Source organism: Lepidochelys kempii, chromosome 3 (genome assembly GCF_965140285.1).
Source record: "Lepidochelys kempii isolate rLepKem1 chromosome 3, rLepKem1.hap1, whole genome shotgun sequence".
In the NCBI taxonomy this organism is placed as follows: domain Eukaryota; kingdom Metazoa; phylum Chordata; order Testudines; family Cheloniidae; genus Lepidochelys; species Lepidochelys kempii.
This window is the reverse complement of record NC_136382.1, coordinates 75,946,668-75,959,699: the sequence shown is the minus strand read 5'-3', so window position 1 is coordinate 75,959,699 and position 13,032 is coordinate 75,946,668. Positions and strand designations below refer to the sequence as shown.

Sequence of the window (13,032 nt, the reverse complement as noted above, 5' to 3'; positions counted from 1 at the left end):
ACTGAAAAAAAGCCCACAAAATTGCTGACAGATATAGGGACAGATGTAGTACCTGTAATTACTTGCTTGTAAAGCTAGCATAGCAGAACACAGAACTATCTGTGTTCTTGAGTTCTAGGGACAACTTCTTTTTGTTTCAGAGGGTAGAGAAACATCTAAGGCTAGCTATTTTAGAGGTGGTATTAATAGTTTGGAAATGGTGTATTATTTACCTTAATTGTGTGGAGTGCAAGTGGGTTTTTGTTTTTTAAGGAAAAAAACAATCCAGTGAACTTTTTTCAGCTTAATCCTGTTTTAAAACCTTAATGACACTCTGAAGTATTTGCATGAATATAAGGTATGCAAAAGTTTTTTGACTCTAGAAAATTCAGGATTTTAATTACAAATCTGTGAATGAAAAATTTATTAACAGAACAGAAATGACAAGAGTACCAAGGTTCTACCATGCCTAGTACAAAACAGCGTTCTAAAACTCTGGAAGCCAAGAGAGGAGTTGAAATGGGTGAAGTCATTGGTAAGGGTACATTTATGTCACGGAGATCACAGAAGTCATGGAATCCATGACATTTTCTGCTTCAGTCCCAGGCTGGGAGACTGGAGCCCTCAGCCAGTGAGGGTCATGGCAGGGTTCCAGCAACTGATGACAGCCTCCTGAGAGGGCCCCCACAGGGCTCCAGTGACAGGCGACAGCCCTCGCTCGGGTGAGCAGCTGGGGATGTCCAGTTTTTTCTTCGGGAAATATGGCCATCCCGCAGTGCCCAGCCGCCATAGGTGGGGGGAGGGGTCCCCCCGCAGCTCCCAGCCAACACGGTGGTGGGGGAAACCATGGAGCCGCAACAACCTTGGGTGCTGGATCCCCCACTTCTTCGAGTGTTGTCCCTGTGGGTGCTCCACTTCAGGTGATGGTGCGTCCTGGTGCTATTGATCAGAGATTTTCAGTAGCAGTGCTTGGTCAGGCCGCACGTGCGCAGCAGCTGTCTCGCAGTGCCATTTGAGTCTCTTCAGTGTGCGCATGGCCCAACCCCCTCAGTTCTTCTCAACTGTCCTCGGCTGAAGACAGAGCTCAGGGCAGTGAGACAGCTTCTTCCCCTAGAGATAGAAAAATAGATAATTAGATAAAAATTGCTCAGTTAAAAATATTTTTCCTTGGATAAGTTAGTTAGTTGTTTGTTAATTGGAAAAAAAAAATCTTTGTTTTTCTTCGTTTCCAAGTTCACGACTCCCTGTGGAGCACAATCCATTAAAAAAGGTCTTGAGTGGACCAAAGCTTACTTTAGCCATGTCAAGCTCCCCTGGCTTCAAAAGTTGTGGCTCTTTCAAGGAGGCTATGCCATACTCTGGGCACTCCCTCTGCATCAGATGCCTCATGGACACACACATACCATCCAAGTTCATCCACTGCAACAATTTGAAGGCGAGAGCCAGGCGCGACCGGGATCTGCGCCTCAAAATGATCCTAATGGAGAAATCACTCCAACCTGGATCTGAGAAGGACACCCAGAAGCCTTCTCCTAAGTACTCTCCAACTCGGTCTGAACCGACCATGAGCACAGCTCCACCCTCTCAAGAAAAGAGGAAGCGAGTCTCTACCTCTCCGCAGAGGGAACCTCACAGAAAGAAATAGTCCCCTGCGAGGTCATTGCTAGTGGTGCTGATGGTCCCGAGAGTCATATCTACAACTTTCCCAGCACCTCCAGCATTGGACGCACCGCTCATAGGAACAAGGAGTCGAGACCACAAACATGCTATGTCTCCTCCTTGGCACCGACAGTACTGACGACCATGTTGGCGGTGGTGCCAGCCATACAACCGCCACTGGTGTCAACGCGTGTCTCGGCGCCACCACCTTCCTCAGCAGCATCGCCTCCCCCAGCACCCACAGACGGCACCGCAGTGGGGCCACCGGCTCTGACAAAGGGGAAAGAAGATGCCTAGACACCCAGCGTCTACTACTAAGATATCGGTACCGCACTCACCAGCACTGCAACAATTCCTGACTCAGAGGGACATCACTGTTGCGTTGGTGCCAGAATCACCTCTCCTCGGCACTGAGGGATCACCTATCACACAACCGACTTCGGCTATGACACCATCAATGTTTAGTGACAGTGATGATGAGGACCAAGAGGAGGGAGTGTTTTCACCATAGGGCTCGCCCACACCTCAACGAAAACCTACTGGAGGCACAGTGCGGCATAAAATCCACCAGACACAACCTTACTATCCATGGTATGGACCCCCATGGATGGGTACTCGTATGGCATTCCCAATGCAATGGCCACCATGGGACCCCTGGGCAGCATACGAAGCCCAATATGCTCAAACCTCCTCTCCGCCTATGGTATAGCTCCAGTCCCCTTCTTTATCCCCAGGGCTGACAACATCAGTAGCCACGGAGGAGATGGGCAATGAACCAGAGGAAGAGACTGCCCCCGAAGCAGTGTCACCTGAACATAACTCTTCCTCTTCTCCAGATGAAGCTATCATGCCAACTCCACCTACCATGGCTGACAACTTTAAACAATTTCAAGAGCTATTCAAACACATAGTGGTCAGCCAAGACATCCCTCTAGAGGAAGTCCAAGAGTACGAACACAAACTATTAAAAATTCTACAATCATCTTCTGCGTCAAAAATTGCCCTGACCATAAACAATACCATCTCCGAGCCTGCAGAAACAGTATGACAGACCCCAGCCACCGCCCCGCCAACATGCAAATGGGTGGACCTTAAATATTATGTTCCAGCCAAGGGCATAGACTTCCTGTTTGCCCATCCACAACCAAATTCTCTAGTGGTGGAAGCAGCAAACCACCAGGTCAAACAATCCCAACACCACTCTACGCCACAGGATAAAGACCACCAGCGTCTAGACCTCTTAGGTCGCAAGGTCTACACCTACACCAACGCTACAGTTCCACGTTGCCAACTACAGTGCTCTCTTGTCTAAATATGACTTTGACAATTTTGGGTTTGGGTTTACTGCAGACATACCAGAAGACAGGAGAGCACAATTTAAATCAGTCCTGATCGAGGGACAATTGGTGGCTGATGGCCTTACAGGGCTTCCTGGACAGCATCAATTCTGCAGCCCTTACCACAGTTACAGCGATAGTGATGCGCAGAGACTCATGGCTGCTATGATCTGGCATACCAAAAGAGCTCCAAATAAAGGTTGAGGACCTACTTTTCAATAAGGACAAACTGTTTTCAGTTAAAACCGATGAAGTCCTATGAAGGACTCTCTAGCGACCCTTCATACACTTGGCATATATACACCACCCCCAAAAAGGAAGCGGTACCAACGAAACAAAGATACTCAATATACCCGCCCTCAATCCAGGCCGTACGAGGCAGGCAGACACAGAAATAGACCACTTCAGTGCCAGCAGACACAACCACAACAAGCAGTGTCCCAACCATCAGGGAACAAACCACAGTTTTGAAGGCTTGGTTGAGGGTCTGAATGACTTCCCCTTAACACCAGCACCTATCTGCCCATTTGATCACCCACTACAGCATTTTTTCCAAGCTTGGGAGCATATTACACACGAGACCATTGTGTCTTAGAAGTAGTTCATTCAGGCTATCCCATCCCTTTTACTTCTTGCCCCCCTGCCATCCCTCTTTAGGGACTATTCTCGCGAGCACCTTCTAAGACCGGAAGTAGATCGTCTACTACAGCTAGGGGCCGTAAAATCAGTACCAACGCAATACAGAGGAGGAAGACTTTTTATTTTCACTATTTCTTGACCCAGAAGAAAAGTGGTGGATGGCGACTGATACAAGACCTATGAAAACTCAATAAATTTGCACACTTCCAAAAATTGAAGGTGGTTACCTTAGGTACAATAACCCCAGCGCTGGAACAGGAGGACTGGTTTTCAGCCCTCGACCTGCAAGATGCATATTTTCACATCTCAATACATCCGGCTCATAGACAATTCCTCCGATTACAGTGGGACATGACCACTTCCAGTACAGTGTGCTCCCATTTGGACTGTTCACTGCACCCAGGGTGTTCTCCAAAACTCTTGCAGTAGTTGAAGCTCACCTGCACAAACAATGGATCATATTTTTCCCATACCTAGATGATTGCCTTGTCAAAGGACACTCGTACACAGACAGAAACGATCACACGACTGATCATCAATCTCTTCCAGAGACTGGGGTTCCAAATTAACTTTCAGAAGTCCACATTGATACCCACAACTAGAATTCATCGGGGCACACCTGTACTCAACTCAAGTCAGAGCTTCACTACGTCATGCCAGATTCCTAGCCATCAAACATCTCATAGAACCATATCCATCTGTCCATGAATTGAGGCACAGACGTGCCTACAATGACTAGGACACATGGCCGCACCATTTTCATGGTAAAACACTCCAGATTATACATGTGATGTCTCCAGGGCTGGCTGCATTCAGTATACAAACCCACCAAACACAGTCTCAGCATGATGGTAACACCACCGACCAAGGTTTTAGCATCCCTACAATGGTGGACAAGATGAGAGAACATCTGCGTAGGGGTTCCCTTTCACCACAGATCTTCAGTCACAACAGATGACTCCCTACTGGGCTGGGGGGGACACCTGGACCACCACACGACATGAGGCAGATGGTCAACACCAGAAGCACGCCTTCACATAAACTTGCTAGAACTCAGCAGTAAGATATGCCTGTCTTCACTTCCTATCACTCATAAGAAATTAATCAATTTGTGTGATGACAATGTTGCATGAATGTTCTACATCAACAGACAAAGGGGGTCCCAATCCCACTCCCTATGCACCAAAGCCATGAGACTATGGAACTGGTGTATCCAGCACCACATTGACATCTCAGCTTCTTACCTACCAGGATGCCGAAACACCACAGCCAACACATTAAGCAGATGGTTCTCACAAGAGCAAAATGGGAACTGAACCATAGTGTCTTACAACAGATATTCTATCAATGGGGTTCCCATCTATCAACTTAGCAGCCTAACTGTTGTCAAGTTTTTAGTAGGCATCACAGCAAAGGAGAGTTTTGAAGATGGATTTGAAAGTGGATAATGTGGTGGCTTTGCAGATGTTTATGGGGAGCACCTCCCAATCATGTGGGATAGCATAGGAGAAAGCATGAAGGATTTTGTTTGAAAATTAACAAGTGGGTAGTAGAGGCTGGCATGGAGAGGCGAGCACTGAGAGTTCAACAATGAATGAAGGATGATAGGTAAAAGTGCTTATTAACTGTGAAGGCCTTGAAAGTGAATACAAGTTGATGCTTTAGAGAAGAGGGAGCCATTGGGGACATTCAGAGAAGGTGGTAATGTGCTCTAAGTGACGGGCCAGGAAAATGATTTTTGTAGCAGCATTGTAAAAGGATATGAGCGGGGTGAGATTGCAATGGTATAGACCCAGTATTTACATGGAGACAGTAAAATGGTTAATAATGCAGAAAAGGCAGAAGAAGAGTGTTCAATAAATAGTTCTCTTCAGTATTTGGAAAGTAGGATGAGGTACTCATATCATATGAGGACAATAAAGTATTTTTCAATCCAGTAGTAAACAAGGAAAATGTTAAACATCATTTCCTTATAGATAAACATTTCTAAATCATCAGGCCAGTACAACTTGCACCCACCATCCTAAAAGAGTTGGCTTTGTAAGTGTGAGGGGGAGGGTTGGTTTTATGAACTTGCCTTGGTGCCAGTAAGATTTTGAAGCTGAAATCTAACAAACTATATTTGCCAATTTTATAAGCATTAACGCCAATATTAGAATGTAGTCTAATAAGATAAACCCTCTTTAGTGAATCTAAGGAGCGTTAGTTTACTAATTTAACACTAGGTTCTTTTTAGGTAAACTTTCATGTTGAACAGTATTTCTCAAATGAGGACACTTGGCTAGTCATAACCAGTCAACAATTTATTAATTTACCAAGAACCACATCAGTATACAATCAGCAGTTCACCAGTCAAGTCTGGATACAACCAATGTTCTAGATACGTACTGAGCACGCCAAGACAGTCCCATAAAGCAATTGTTATAGACTAGGATTGAGGCTGATAAGTTATAGATTCATAGATTCATAGATATTTAGGTCAGAAGGGACCATTATGATAATCTAGTCTGACCTCCTGCACAATGCAGGCCACAGAATTTCACCCACCACTCCTAAAAAAGACCTCACACCTATATCTGTGCTATTGAAGTCCTCAAATTGTAGTTTGAAGACCTCAAGGAGCAGAGAATCCTCCAGCAAGTGACCCGTGCCCCATGCTACAGAGGAAGGCGAAAAACCTCCAGGGCCTTCCAATCTGCCCTGGAGGAAAATTCCTTCCCGACCCCAAATATGGCGATCAGCTAAACCCTGAGCATATGGGCAAGATTCATCAGCCAGATACTACAGAAAATTCTTTCCCGGGTAACTTGGATCTTACCCCATCTAAAAACCCATCACAGGCCATTGGGCCTATTTACCATGAATATTTAATTACCAAAACCATGTTATCCCATCATACCATCTCCTCCATAAACTTATCGAGTTTAATCTTAAAGCAAGATAGATCTTTTGCCCCCACTACTTCCCTCGGAAGGCTATTCCAAAACTTCACTCCTCTGATGGTTAGAAACCTTCGTCTAATTTCTAATCTAAATTTCCTAGTGGCCAGTTTATATCCATTTGTTCTTGTGTCCACATTGGTATTGAGTTTAAATAATTCCTCTCCCTCTCTGGTATTTATCCCTCTGATATATTTATAGAGAGCAATCATATGAGCAAGTTATAGGCTCAGCAGGAACAATCCAGATTACTTCTGGCACTCTTGTGTGGTCCCTGCTATTTGAGTACAGGGAGTCCTCCAACTTACGACACAATTCATTTCTCAGAATTGTGTTTTAAGTCAAAACGCCTTTTCCCATAGGAATCAATTTTATGAAGAAGGGATTGGTTCCTGAACCAAGGCTTGATACACTATATTCACCACAATAACCCAGATTTTTGTACTAAATGAATTATAGATTACTAATGTTGCAACATCAATATATTTACTGTACACTGTATTTTATAAACAGCATTCAAATAAACATATAAACTCACATACGCTGCTCAGAACACTGGCAACACAGGCTCAGAAAACCAGGGGAATGGCACGCATGCTGCGCCTCAGCCAGTCACTGTTCAAGCTTTCTGATTGGTTGAGCCCGGGGCCGGGAGCCAATCAAAAACAAGTGGCAACCCTATGCGGCAACAAGCTACCCTGCTGCCCTGAAGCCAGTCAGAAGCGACCCGTTGCAGCTCCATACCAGTACTATATAACACAACTAGGAAGTGATTTCAAGCAAACTTTATTCAAAGTCAGCATCATAAGGGTGAAACAAGCGTTGTAGGGGCAAAATGGGCAATCATTTGAAAAGTGTCGTATGTCTGAAGACTTCTGGTAGTTTGATAGTTTAAATTTGTCCCTTTCCTATCAAAGGAATCACTTAAAATTGGTTTCTCTCTCTCAAGCCAGTTTGCCTGGACTTATAAAGGAGAGCATGCATACAGAATTAGTTAGTTCTAAAGTATGGTTACTTGAGGTCTCACTAAAGAATGTAAATTCAACAAGACAACCTTTAGTTATTTATATTAAAGATAGAAGAAGAAATACAGTCATTAAAATGAAATCTCACCACTTCTCCTTATCCTGGTAACCCTGCAATAGGGGAATAGTCCTCTCCATAGGGCTTGCCTGGGCATCAGTTGTACTTCTGGATTTTGCCGTTTCTTTGTAGGTTCAGCCAACTCTGGGGTCCCACATGGATGGTGATCTTCGTTTTGTATACCTTGATTCCAAAGGGCAACCCTCCAATTTCTGTTGGACAGTTGTCAGCTGAGTGATCAGATTTCTGCTCTGTTTCTCTGCTGCTTCAGTCAATATCCAGTAGATGGCATTGGTGTGGAACAAATTTGTTCAATCATATTCTTATCGGAGGGTGTTTGTTTGATTCATTTCAAAGATTGTATTTCAGCACTAGCCCACATTAATTGCAATTTCCCCCTTTTTAAGCCGTTTATTTTAATTCAGAGTTTTGCCCTAGTCAGGTGTCCACTTCTCTTAATGTTCTCTTTCCTTCTTGCACCATACAACTCATGCCACTTCTACGGGGAAACACTCATTCAGAAAGAAAACAAAGTCCCCTACTAACCTACTGGACATGGTCCATACGTTCTTTGATTGTACTAAACATTTCACATCATTTAGGTCTAACAACAGAAGATACTATCTACATAGAGAGAGCGATCTGACTGACCAGGCAAACAAATTCATAGTTTGGGGTGAAGGCAAGGTGGTTTGGATTTCTTGGGGTAACAAGCTGTTAGACCAATGTGACCTTCAGTTTTCTGGGTTTTACAGCTCAGTTTCTCCCACCCATCTCTTTATCCACTTGCATTGTACATTGGGCCACTTTGTCTAGGAAAGCAGGGTATTACTTTGTTTGGTATCCTTTTGAGATTTTTTTTCAGCTACATTGCGTGGGAGAAAGAGACTTTATCCATATGTAAATTATGAGAGAGTCATGCCTATGGTATTCTCTTTTAGCTCGCTTTTTGGTCTCTCTTACTGGGGAGTGAAACTCATAATCTTAGCTGATCTGTAGGTCCTTAGACAAAGTGTCTCACATGGTGTGAATCATTTTCTCACTGTCTTTACTTCTTAGGTGGAGTTCAGTAGTAGGTGGGTCCTATTTGGGGATAAACAGAGGTGCATATTTTTTCTTATTTTTGAGGGACATAAGGAAGTAATATTTATCAATCATTCAAGGCATATGTTATAGATACTCCTTACAGTTGATAAGATCTCTGGCCTGCTGATCTTAATTTTTAATAGATCTTGGAGTACCTTGGCTATTCCAGGAGACTGGAAGAGTGCTAATGTTGTGCCAGTGCTCAGAAATGACTAGCAGGATGACCCGGGTAACTGTAGGCTGGTTAGTCTCAAATCAGTCCTGGAAAAAATACAGTTACGAACACCAGAGTTCTGAACTGACCAGTCAACCTCACACCTCATTCGGAACTGGAAGTATGCAATCAGGCAGCAGTAGAGACCAAAGAAAGAAAATACAGTACAGTACTGTGTTAAACATAAACTACTGAAAAAATAAAGGGAAAGTTAAATTGACAAGGTAATGAAACTGTTTCTGTGCTCATTTCATTTAAACTAAGATGGTTAAAAGCTGCATTTTTCTCCTGCATAGTAAAGTTTCAAAGCTGTAGTAAGTCTATGTTCAATTGTAAACTTTTGAAAGAACAACCATAACATTTTGTTCAGTGTTAGGAATATTTCACAGTTATGAACAATCTCCATTCCCAAGGTGTTCATAATGCTGAGGTTCTACTGTAGTGGAAAAGCTGATACAATATTCAGTTGATAAAGAATTAAAGGATAGGAATATAATTAATCACAGTCAACATGATTTTATGGAAAATAAGTCTTGTCAAACCTGGTTTCATTCTTTGATGACCCTACAAGTTTGATTAATAAAGATAACTCCTTAGATGTGATATATTTAAACGTTTGTATGGCATTTGACTTAGTACTGCATGGCATTCTGATTAAACAATTAGCACTATACAATATCAATAAAGCACTCATTAAATGGATTAAGATCTGGCTAATGGCAGATCTCAAAGAGTAGTTGTCAGTGGGGAGTCATCATTAAATGAGAGTTTTTCCAGTGGAGTTCTGCAGAGATTGGTACTAAACCTGATGCTATTCAACATTATCATAAATGATGGGAAAATAAATATAAAATCACTGCTGATAAAATCTGTGGATGAAAAAGATTGGTGGAGTGGTAAATAATGAGGACAAGGCAGTCATACAGAGCAATCTGGATCACTTGGTAAGCTGGACTTATTCAAACAAAATGTATTTTAATGCAGCAAAATGCAACGTTATACATCTAGGTACAAGGAATGCAGGCAATCCCTATGGAATGGGGACTGTGTCCTGAAAGCATTGATTCTGAAAAGGGTTTAGTGGTCATAATGGACAAGCATCTCAACATGTGCTCCCAGTGCAGTTCTTTGGCAAAAATGGCTGATGTGATCCATGGATGTATAAATAGAAATAGTGAGTAGGGGTAAGAAGTTGTTTTACCTCTGTATGTAGCACTGGTGAGACTGATACTGGAATACTGCATACAATTTTGGTGTCCACATTTTAAAAAGGATATTGAAAAATTAGAGAGAGGGTTCAGAAAAGAATCATGAAAATGATTTAAGAGTTGGAGAAAATGTCTTTCAATGAAAGACAAAGAGCTCAATCTGTTTAGTTTATCAGAAAGAAGACTGAGAGGTGACAATTACAGTGTATAAGTATCTTCACAGGCAGAAAATAGTGGGTACTAAAGAGCTCTTTAGTAGAAGAAGGCATAACAAGAACCAGTGGCTGGAAGCTAAAGCTAGACAAATTCAAATAGAAAATTTAGCATTTTTTAACCATGAAACTGGAACAAACTACCAAAGGAAGCAGTGGATTCTCCATCTTTTGATGTCTTCAGATCAAGAATGGATTCCTTTCTAGAATATATGCTTCAGTCATACCGGTTATTGGGCTCAATACTGAGATAACTGGGTGTAATTAAATAGTCTGTGATATAACACGGAAGTCGAATGAGATGATCTAATGGCCATTTTTGGCCTTAAACTCTATGAATCTATGACATAGTCCTAGAAAAGCCTACTAGCTATTCTTATTTTTCAGTCATCAGTGTTGAATATGCTAGGTGGTTGTTTCTCATCACAACTGTAGTGAATGTGAAAGTGACCTGAGTAGGGTTCCATCCTAAGCATCACATTTGTACAGCTCCTTTGTTGACAAGCAACTCCCACAATGGTGGGGCTTCTTCCCCCTTTTGGGGGCGATGGTACTTCCAGTCCAAAAGGAAGATGCCTCATTTTCCCTCTTAATCCATGTATGTCTTGCACTAACTGGTTAGGGGGAAAGGAAATAGACCCTAGGGCTTCCCCTTTCATCTTGCACGCTAACGGAAAAAATGAGGAAGAAGGGGACATGGGATAGGGAGAAGGAGAAAGTGATGGACAATGAAAGGGAGAGTGAGGGAAAAGGAGAGGAGGGTGATAATGTAAGGTATGGAATAAATGAGGGAAAATGACTATTGCAGAGAAAGAAAGGGAAGGAAAGGAAGGATGGGATGAATGAGTGAATGGCTAGATTAGACTCCTTGCAGAAACAGAAGGCTTAGAGACTTGATCGTTTAGACACTATGTGAAGAAAGCCAGGGAGTTCAAGTGTCCTATTATTTAGTATGCTTGGGGCATGTCCCCCTGGATCCTGCTTCTCTTAAGTGTCCAGCTTCTTCAGTACCATAGGCAGTTTTAGCAAAAAATAAAAATAAATCCTACTTAAGCCAACACCTGTTCAACGGCAACAATATGAGCCTTGTTGTTGAAAAGGCTCTGATAACTTAAAGCATTTTTCCACTATATCAATTAAACACATTCAGGAGACTTTAATTGGCTTGGTGCTAAAAATGTCTGAAGCTATGGCAGCCTTAACTGCACTAGGCTTTTCATGGTGCAGCTGCATTGGTGCTACCACCAATGGGGATAGTTTTTTCTAAAATACTCTAGAGTTGACAAATTTCCAAAGCAGGCATCTGCCCCCTACTTACAGAGACTCCATCACTCCAGGAAGCACTGGGGTGAGCTGAGCTAGTCTCTTCTGTGGGGGAAACAGGTGAAACTTAGAGAATATTAAAATATATATGATTTTATGCAATATCAAACTTGTAAACCTTGTGATTGATTTGCATTTTGAAGGTTTCCTTTGCAATGAAAAGGAACTATGAGCTTACTACTTTTTTAAAGAAAGCTTAGATTAGATGGAACCGAGCTTGTAGAATTCAACAGACCTCCGACAGAAGTTGTTGTAATGCATGCAGAGACCCTCACAGTTTCTAAGTGTTTTGAATATTCAGTCTCTGATAGCTTAAACCTTTTTACACCAACCTACTTCTGTGAATTAGTTCTCCTTGAGGATTAGTGTATTGTAAAACGAGCTTTAAATTTTTACATTGTTCGTTTGAACTTATTTGTGGAAAAAAGAAATAGAACAATTTTTCTAACAGTGATGAAACACTAGTTTTTCTCAGATCCTCTAGCTTTCAAATGTCTTATCCAATTAACCTCAAACTTTCTCTCTCACACATTTTTCTCATGGGCAGAGACTTACTACAAGAAATTTCAGGCAGAAAGTTGCAGGCCAGTGTCAAAATCAGACTTGCAGTGGTCATTTAAAATTGTAACAAAACAGGATCACTGTTATATCTGGTTGCATTTGAAGTCACTAGTAACTGGTAAGTCACAAGATAGGAACAGAGTTCAACTTAGTTTGCAGGGCTGGTAGTAAGAATTTTTTTTTTGTAATTTAAACAAACACACCACCCTTTTTCCAAACCCTTTTCCCAGTAGAGTTGTGGTTTTGGGCTGCTCTAGTAACATGAACTTAGCACTTGGCAGTAATGTAGTATTTTCTGCTTTTTTTTACCTTTGTTAAATGTAAACCTTGTTGCAGGCCCGCCGACAGCAATTCCAGGCCCCAGGGCAGAACAGTCAGTGGGCCCCCGCTGGTGCCCAGCGAGCTGCTGGCTGTGCTTCTGGATGCACTCTTCCGGCACGGCCAGGGCTTCTACATGTGCCTATCTCCCTGCCACGTTCTGCTGCTCTCCCTGCCGGGCAGGAGCCCAGGCAGGGAACAGGAGGGAGCCGCTTTTAACGCTGGCCCCTCCTGGTCGCTGCTCTGCAGCCCTGCCTGGCAGCTACCTGAGAGAACCTGGCTGGAGAGGAGGCAGCTTCCACTCCCCGCCCGGGTCGGCTGTCAGGGACCCCACTATCTGAGCCTGGGAAGGGAGCGGAATTCACCTTCCTAGCCAGGCTCTCTCAGGCAGCCGCTGCACAGGGCTGCAGAGCAGCATCTCAGCGGCTGGAAGGGGCTGGTCCTGCCCCTTCCACTCCTGGCATCTGTGCCATG

The 13,032-nt window shown here is 43.1% G+C and overlaps 1 protein-coding gene across 8 annotated transcripts in view; it reads left to right on the top strand.

Moving 5' to 3' along the window:
• FBXL4 (F-box and leucine rich repeat protein 4) overlaps positions 1-13,032 on the top strand; it is a 119,129-nt gene that overhangs the window by 51,694 nt on the left and 54,403 nt on the right. The gene's annotated exons all lie outside the window — the stretch shown is intronic.